The sequence below is a fragment of the Acyrthosiphon pisum genome, chromosome A1 (genome assembly GCF_005508785.2).
Source record: "Acyrthosiphon pisum isolate AL4f chromosome A1, pea_aphid_22Mar2018_4r6ur, whole genome shotgun sequence".
Lineage (NCBI taxonomy): Eukaryota > Metazoa > Arthropoda > Insecta > Hemiptera > Aphididae > Acyrthosiphon > Acyrthosiphon pisum.
The window spans coordinates 49,805,616-49,815,540 of record NC_042494.1 but is presented as its reverse complement, the minus strand read 5'-3'; the positions used below and the strand labels follow the sequence as shown (position 1 = coordinate 49,815,540).

Here is a 9,925-nt window from a genome sequence, read left to right as displayed (position 1 = left end):
AAGCACCCTACTATGTGCGCCTATGCACACACAGCAACATGCAGCACACACACTAGTGTCACTACTCACTAGTGGACAGTGGTCTACTTTTGTCTACTCTGTGCTGGTGGTGTAATAATATTATATTGATTATCGGATAAAACCGAAATGTATATAAAAGTATTAAAAGAAGTAGGTACCTTCTACGTAAGAATACAATGAAACACGTACCATCGGACAGACTTCCCGGCCGCCGACACCACCGATAAGGACGTTGTGACTGACGTCTAAAAATAATCATACCGCATCCGATTCACGGTATAAAGACAATTAAAACTGTTTTATGGAAAAATAAATTATTACGTATTATGATTTCAATAAATACAATTTTGGAAATTCAGTAAAATCTCTGAACAGTATAAATCATTTCAGAACTGCGGGGCCTTAATTATAATTTTAAAATCGCGGGGCCCGGGGCAACTGCCCCGATTGCCCCCCCTCGCGCCGTCCCTGTATACAATAGCCCTATAGGCGGTTATAGCTGCGACACACTGTACCTGCAGTTGCGTGTATAATATTATATACTTTTACAAGACGGTCGACGATAGTTCCACGTTTCCGGTTTTTCGTCTGGTGCGGAAATTGGTGTCCCGCGGCCCGCGGGTCCCGTCGACGACCATAATATATAAAGTATACACCATGGCGTACGACGCGTACGACTCCTACGGTAGGAGATAAGTACATACCCATGTAATATTATTATAATATTATAAAAGCCATTCGTCCGCCCACCGATCGCTGCAAAGAACCGTTTTCGCACCGCACACGGTGACCTACGGCTTATACCCGATCCCTATAGTGCCACGACGAACGATCGGGCCATCGCGAAAATCGCTGGTTCACGGTCGTTTCCTGTCGTGACGTATAATAATAATTGTACGTCGTCGTTATTTGGCAATACGATGTAATATACAATAATATTATAATAATAAACCGAATTTCGAGCCGCTCTGTATTTCCATCATAGCACCATATCGCGGGGATCGACTTTTATAGCGTATATACATAAATTCGAAGACGGGCTTTACGAAACAATGAGCATTGCGCCATAATAATATCATCGTATATAATAATTATGACAATAAAATTCGCACAGTGAATACAATATAATAATATTATATCCATCTGCACACTTCCGTGAGATTCTCTCCTAAGGATTCCTGCACACTGTAGGTATGTACGATTTATACATTATATATTTATATCCCGTAACTAAATCTCATTACGGCTGCTACCTCTTACAATACAATATAATGTACATTGTTATCGTCGTTTATTTGATATAAGTATATAACTGTTATTATTATTATAACAGTGCATAATATATATCAGTTAATCAGTATATTACGTGACACGTACTTACGACGTAGAACGCTCAGTCGCACCTGTCTATTTCAACGGTACCCACAAGGCTGTCCCTACAATCAACAGGGCCCGGGGCATAACTCTTATAGTCGTGCCTAATAAAAAAAATGTAACAAATTTTCGCACAAAGGCAATTACATTCCCGTAACTTCTCCCCAAAAAAATGTAAACATAAGTATATAGGATTTTTATCAGTGGCGTACGCAGGATTTTTCAATGGAGGGGGGGGGGGGCTTGAAAATTGTTAAATTTTATTTTTATTTTGTCCTGTCTAATAATTTCGGATGTTTATTTAAGGTATTTTAAAATGTTTGTAACTTTTCAACTTTTCTGGTAGAAAAAATTCTCTGATCATAAACTTCGATGCCCGATGTATGTTTTTGGAAGGAAATTGGATCTAGTTGGTACTTTTAGGAGGTCGAAATTGAAAATGCTCAGTGCTTTTAAAATAATTGGAGAAAAAAAAATAAAATTTATTAAAATTGTTTGGTAACCAATTTGGTTATACTGTCCTCACTTGAATTGTATTTGATTAATTAAATTTTTTTTTCTATTAATGTTAATAAAAAATTATTTACCTGGTCAAAAAGCTTAAAAATGTAATACATATGTTTTTATTATAGCTAAAATATTAACGATACATAGGCGGCATCATGGTGATTTTTTATAAGCATTTAAAGTTCATACTTTTACCGAAAAATTACAGATAATTTTAAGAAAATTGGTATGCAAATACAATATTATTTCAAATTTGAATTAATTCTGGTAAGACGTATATGAAATGTATGTATTGCTTACTATAGTTGACAGTTGAAACTTGATAAATATATTTTTTTTTAAGTAATAATAATACGTGCAATTGGTGGGGGGGGGGGCTTCAGCCTTAACATGATGGTACATTTTTTGTATTTACAATTACATTGAATATAAATTTAAATATTTATATGATTCCTAATTTTTACTACCATGTAGTATGTACTATATATATTATAAATAATTATAGACATCTCCAAGTTTTATTTTTTGTTTTGAAATCATATAAATTTGATTTTAACAATTTGTCATTGGCTATATAGTGGCTAGGTACTTAAACGAACAAAAAAATTGTATTAATTGGAGATGTTTTGTTGTTGCTCCCAGGGCTTTACTTGCTTAGTACATTATATTATATTATTATAGAAGACTATTCACTTTTATTACCATAGTGTTTACTGTACAACTGTACAAGTATTTCGTATAATTGTACATTAATTTAATTTAATTACATTTAATTAATAATATAATATCGCCAAATAAAAATTAAAGCTATTTTTGTAGTATAATATATAAATCGTTGTATGTACAGAAAAATTAGGATTTTTTAATTGCGTGAGCGCAGGGCCCAAATGAGGAGTCCAAGGCGCGGGTCCCGGAGCATGGGTGCGGCTCGCCCAAGCCTTAGAACAGCTCTGGGTACCCAATATGGTTTTACGCGATCGGACGAATATTTTTTCGACAGCAAATAATCCACACATGGAGGAACCCGGCGCGTAACTCGTAATTTGGTCTGCGCTAATTAATGATTGGGTTATGACTTATGAGTTATATGACTGCAGTTATGCTAAGCCGCGACGGTGGCATATATGTAGCTAAATAGCCTATCCAGCCCGCCGTGTCATCTTAACTGTATTATTGAAATGCAAGAAGAAAAGTAAATAACCTTAACAATCCATGGCATGGAAGATGGGAGACCCCCATTCTCCCGTGTTCCAGGTAGGTGTTCCTACTTGAAAATTCTACCAAACTAAAAACTCACGTGTTTAAAACCTACAGTACGCTCCCCCACAGTTTAAAAAAAAATATTTTTTGTACAAAGGAGTTTTATTTAAACATTGTTGATTCGGAGCACTTCATTGCTCGTAAAAAATGACAACTCTTAAAAATTATGATTGTTCAACTCCTTTTGGGTGTAACTCGCTGCAGTAAGTTCAACTCAGCTACCCTGGTAACGTTGGACAGCATATCAAGTAGGCAATCCACCCGCGGTAGATTTTTGACACGCCAATGATCGGCTATAAGTGCAACTTAGCCACCTTGGTAATTTCGATTTGATACATAATTGTACCTGATATGCCCGATTAACTAGTATACAAGTTAGTTAATCAATATACAAAAAAAAAATATACAAATTTCTACTAATTATATTTCTCCTATAACAAATAGCATCCAACGGAAATCTCAAAATCCCTGTTCAAGCAACTCTCCGGGTTGGACCTACCGGGTCCAATTGGGTGAATCTGAACCATCAAGGGAACCATTCAAATAGACACCAAAATCGTCAAAATCTGGTCCTCTAAAGGTAATTTGATTCATTTATGTATAACAAATCTCCATGTTTAAGATATAATAATAGATAAGTAAATAAAATCTAATCATGGTCATACAATATAATATAGAAATTTTAGTTTTAAATTATTTTATCAAATATGCAACTTATAAATATGCGATAATTTTTTTTTAAACCAACAATTATAATCAGAATTACTGTAGGTCATATTTAGGCTAGGATTTATGTGTTATTGTTTTTAAGAGTGCTTTTACAGATTTGGTTAGCAATGTCCACAAATTGGCTGTGAAATCGTCTCTTTACACAACCATCTATATTTTATTTTACATATTTTTTTTATAATGCGTAGGTACCTATTATTGCATATTTTAAGTAAAAACACATAAAATGAATATTTTTATTTTATGATATATTTAAACGAAAGCAGTGTAAAAAGCTAAATGCCACGTCAGGTTGAGTACTCTTCTAATCATTTCAATTCCATAAAATCAGTGACTTTGTCTTTGACAAAAAAAAACAATGTAAAAACGTATAGATCATAATGTTATGCATTTATTTAAAAGTAAGACAAATAAAAAATGATTTAGCTTTGGCGTATAAAATATAAAAATAAACGTATTCGATTTGTTTTAAAACTGTATGGATAACGCCTTCTCTTTCACCTAACGATAGTGTGGAAAATACTGGTAAACTAATCATATATTTTATTATATTTTTATCGCATACTTATTTTGTGAAAATGAAATGCATATTCTACTAATTTATAATCCTAGCCCTGGTTATGTTATTATTTTATTTATAAATATCAAAGAAAAATATAATGTAGGTAACGCAATTTCACGCATAACAGATCTGGTCTCTACAGCGGCTTGACATAACTATAAAAGACTATAGTCTATATACAGACACTATAATATATTATTATTATAATAGGTACCTGTTACGGGCAAAGTAATATTATTATTACCTGTGTATGTTTGGCAATAAAATTATTTCTCGTGACGATACTGTTATCGTGTAAGAACGCCGGAGTGATTGTCTCGCCAGACGGCGCGGAAAAAAAACACCGACCGATGAATGGAGGGGTGGCGCGGGTGGCGAAAAGATCGTCCACACGCCGCGTTCGCCACGGGGTCGCTCAGTACCGTGTTCAGCGCGGGGGGAACGCCAGTCAGTGTGTCGCTGGTACAGTCGTCGTCGTCATCGTCGTCTACAAGCACGTGCCACTCGTTCATTAATCGAAGTCGTCGGTCGGCAAGTGGTCGCCTGACACGAGAGGTGAGTGATGTCAAAACGTGGTATAACATATTATAATATAATATTTAATATTAGGTTGCAATCATAAAATGCATACCACATTATACATATTTTTAATTAATATATTATATTACTATGCGGAAGTGGTCGGCTTGGAATTTCGTATCGAAAATACACGAATCTTCGCAACCTGTTGTACTGTCTCGTGACAGTACAATTTTGATTAGGTAGGTACCAAAGTGGCTATCATGCAGATACGATAATAATATTGTATAGATACTTAGCATGTAATATATATATATTATAATTATATAATCGACATAGTGATAGTAGTCATTTTTCATCACTGTTATATTGTTCTTGTTGTACACGTTGTAATTGTTATTGTCATGATAATATATATAGTTGTATCGTCGTATGTGTATTGTAATTTAAACCCATCTATATATCATAGCTTTCGTCTATGCGCAGCGTTCTAATATAATAACATGATAATATCGAGTATGGTGTTGGCAGCCGACCGGACCATAGAAAATGATGTTGTAGTATGAATGAACGACATCGTTTTGCATTTTTACACTTTATATAGATGTCATACAATTATTTAAATAGTATGAAAAATAAACTAAAAGATTCGTACACGATGTTGATATCACTAAACGATCATAATATATATCACATTTAATACGCCCGTCGGTTCAGTGCGCTTATATAGAGTTATACTACCTACGCATCACTCCGTAAGTTTTTGTCCATTGGTCGGTGGGCGGATCGGAGGCGCTGTGGGAGACGCATGCAGGAGGGGGGCTGCCGCCACCCTGTGCTCATACGCTCTGTTATATTATTACCACACGAGACTTCGAACATTATAAGAATTAAATGGATTATTCTTCAATTAGTTAAACGTACTGGGAAATCGAAATGATGAACGGAGTAAATCCATAGTCAAATTCAGATGGGCGTATATATATAGAGGCCAATCCATGAAAAATATTTAAATCAATTTTCAACACCAGAGAGGATTAATATAATTTTATTATTACATTACATTTTTATAATCTTGTCCATAACGAAGAACGTTTTTGAGTAAAATCGATTGAGATTTGAGGTAATATGTGCATATTAGCATGCGTATTTAAACATTTTTTTTTTTTTTATTATAAATAAGTAATATACAATCTGTATCAGATGACACAATAAGCACATAGGCTCAGAGTAAACTATGACATGATAAAGATGAAGAAAGAAGTCACCCATTGGTGACTCTTATGAAAGGAGAGTTTGCATGTTGGTTAATTATGTTAGTTATTAATTAAGGTTAAATTAAATTAGATTAAATTAAAATAAAAGATCTTGGCACCACTTACGCTTTAGGCTCCTTGGTGGGTTACCGGGTATGGTAAGAGACACTAGGTTCTTGATTAAAGGATTTTTGTGATAGTTTGTTCTGGTGTGAAACCGTTTATAGTAAGCATTGGCTTCATCGTTAAGCGTTTTTATATTTAGAACTTTGTGGAGTGAGAGATTTGATACATAAGGAGAGGCATTCAAGAGTTTCCTTAAGGCGATATTTTGGAACGTTTGAATTTTATTTAGGTTGGACTTTTTAGCATTTCCCCATAGCTGAATCCCGTAGAGCCAGACAGGTTTAAGTAGGAATTTATAGATGAGGAGTTTGACGTTTAGAGATGAGTGTTTATTATTATGAAGCAAAGTTTTCAGTATTCTTAGTCGGTTATTTAAAGTCAGCCTTTTGGATTTGATGTGAGAGGCCCAGGTACTTGATTTTAGATGAGGAGGTGATTGGGGTTCCGTATAAGGTGACGCTGGGGCAGGGGGTGAGTCGGAGAGTAAAGGTTGTATGTATTGATTTGTTTGGATTGACTTTAAAACGCCAATTGGGGAACTAGTTTTCCATCAAGTATACATGATTTTGTAAATTTTCAGAGGCAATGAGAGGGTCAGCATTGATTGAAATTAGAACCTTATCATCCGCGTAATCAGCCACAGATGTACTTAAACATTTAATAATATAAATAGGTATATAATTATGTATAAACAAAAATGATATCCTAAACTTCTTATTGAAGTTCCTATCCGTTTGGGATGTTGAATATTGCTTCTTTTTCTAACGATGAAAGAAATAATTAATTTGTTGTTGTGCCAAACCAACTATCCAATAATTAATATTATTAATACAGATTGATAATTTTCCTACCTAAATAATAATTGGCTCAAACGGGTTGAAATTTTAAAATAATACATATTTTTTCCGACAGGTCTATACGATGTTTGCCCTTGTATATTTTAATACAGATATGATATTCCTGGACTATTTCTGTACCTAACTATCATACGTGTGGTTGGACACGTCTTATTATTCGTATGGGAATGGTTTTAACAGTAACGGTTAACGTTGGGCTTTAATTAACGGACCGCAACGATAGAACCCGTGACCCAATGGAAACAAAACCTTTTTATAGATATATTTTTTCCTCTACCAGTTAGTTTGGCCGCGGTCATCCTATATTACTATAATATACACATGTCAGTTGTGATATATTATAATTTATAACTTACGACTTTTTTTTTTTACATTTTGAATTGACGTTTTATAAGTCTGAGTTGTGGGGTTGGATGATCTGAGACGCATTTGTCTGTTGGGATTAATAAAAGATTTACTAAGTAAAATTTAAAATGTTGTGCCCCTGAATCATTAAATACAACTGTATTGTTAACAACATAATTGTTTAATGTACAAGGACACATTTTTAAGTACGCTTTATAACGTAATATTCTTTATATTGAAATTATACATGCTAAAAAGTTTAAGTTTAAAAAAAAAAACAATCTATATTTTTATTTTAATAATACTTGTATTATAAAGTTAAATGTTTTCAAGTCAAATTGTATCACAGTGTTCACCATGGACTAAGATATAATGGACTGAAAACGACATAGTCGGTGGGGGTCGGGGGACGGCCACCAAAAGGTTCCACACGAGATAAGAACACTGAGGACCCAATATTTTCAGCGCTTCTGGTGGTCTTATTAGGCTTCACATTTTGTATCTTAGTCCGGGTTTTATACAGATGGCGTTGTAACTTGTAACCTCTGGGTCCCAATTGCGACCCCCCACACTTTGTCTTTTGTACATACGTTTGCGGACACTGATAAGCTGCTCGCTTTCAGTCCATTATATCTCAATTCGTGGCGTTCATAACATTTTTCTCGCTTTCTGTTCTGAAAAATTATCAATAATATCGTCAAAAGTCGGCTAGGTTTGCTGTATTATCATTTTCGGCTCACTGATGATCGTAATATATTATTTTTATTCTTTTCAACGATGAAAGTCCTTTCACTAGAGTTGTAGTTTGTAACAGGCATTGAATAAAAATGTGTATACACGTTTCACATTTTGAAACGCATGCGACATTTGCATATCTTTAATGTATTTAAGTTTGGTGGCTAACCTGGGTTGAATATGTCATTTTTATCAATTAAACATAACTATACCTCAGAATTATCATATTATCACAGAATTCAGCAAATTTTACAGTTCCAGTGAATTTTGTTAGTACATTTTTCAGCATTATCTGTTGTGCATTTATAAAAAAAAAAAATCAAAATATTACTAAAATATGCACTTTTAAATCTTACATCCATTTACCAAAATGATTTAGTCTATTTAATTTCTGAAAAAATACGCAAGTTTCTCGATCTCTAGTCATCACTTTTGAAATAATTTGTAACAAATTCTTATTAAAAGTTTATAATTACTGGGCGATTGTGCGCTTGTAGATGAATTAGTTATATCCATAAATGTATGTAAACTATCAATAGTAGTTATGTCTTCGACACGTTTTTTTTATTAAATTTTCTTTTTATTGAATTGCTCAAACATTATTCTGAGATTTTAAATTATTATTAAACTGACAAATAGATGTTAGTATAATATGACTCACGCCTCACGGTATATCTACGTCAATGCACCACGTAAGACAATAACTTATTGATATAATATTTTATTATGTTATAACTTATGAGTTATGGGCAACGTATTACCGTAGTTATATCTTAGGAAAGAAGTATTATAATTCATAACTCACCTATAAATCCAAATATACCATACCACGTGAGTTCTAATCAGTGGTTATCGACGTTATCGTTTTTCGTAGACACTGTTTGGGTACATATATATACCATCTGATTAAGATTTGTCGGATACAGAATATTATGCTTTTACATTCATGGTAATATGATGATGTACAATATAATTTAATACAATACAAATTTTAGTTAAATCCATAAAAAAAGCACACATCAATGCTACAGAAATAATGATTTTATACAAAATCAATTTACGACACACCAATAGATAACGCTGTATACATAATATTACAAGAGAAACATAATATTTGTTTAAGTATTATTTACCATTTTTCTAAAAATAACTACCGCATGAAAACCCATTGCTAATCACTATACCTAAATCGATGTTCTTATGATTGTAAACATCTAATGAACTAATTCGAATAATTGATATATGATAAAATGTGCGTTTAGTATTTAATTTCAGTATCTTATTCCTATGGACTTAAAAGTCCCATTGATTGATTTTGAACAAAAAATGTTGTTGATATTATAAAATAAAAAATTATTATGTATTATATTTTTTAATTTTTTTCTTTCAAATAACTAAGTACATATAAATTTCTTACAAAATAAAAAAGTTATCTTTTGTCAATGATGTATACATTTATATTAAAAGATTTTACATAGTCTCATAAATTTAAATTCAAAATAATTATTTTGCAAAAAAATCAAATTTTTAGCATCAATAGCGCTTGGTCTAGAAAAGGTTGCATAACAAAATAAAGAGTCCAATAAAAAGTTTTTGTTAACGTCAATTATATACCGGGTGATTATTTTATCATT

The 9,925-nt window shown here is 32.9% G+C and overlaps 1 protein-coding gene across 2 annotated transcripts in view; it reads left to right on the top strand.

The window, feature by feature from the left end:
* The first annotated feature begins 4,862 nt into the window (after positions 1-4,862).
* Positions 4,863-9,925, top strand: part of LOC100306981 (glycoprotein hormone-alpha2-like) — a 65,547-nt gene continuing 60,484 nt past the window's right edge. Inside the window, exons 1-2 of one of the 2 annotated variants that reach the window (XM_029487219.1) lie at positions 4,863-5,008; positions 5,132-5,214. The gene's annotated coding sequence lies outside the window, so the exon portion shown is untranslated. The remainder of the gene's footprint in view (positions 5,009-5,131; positions 5,215-9,925) is intronic. The other variant, XM_029487218.1, reaches the window with a different exon arrangement.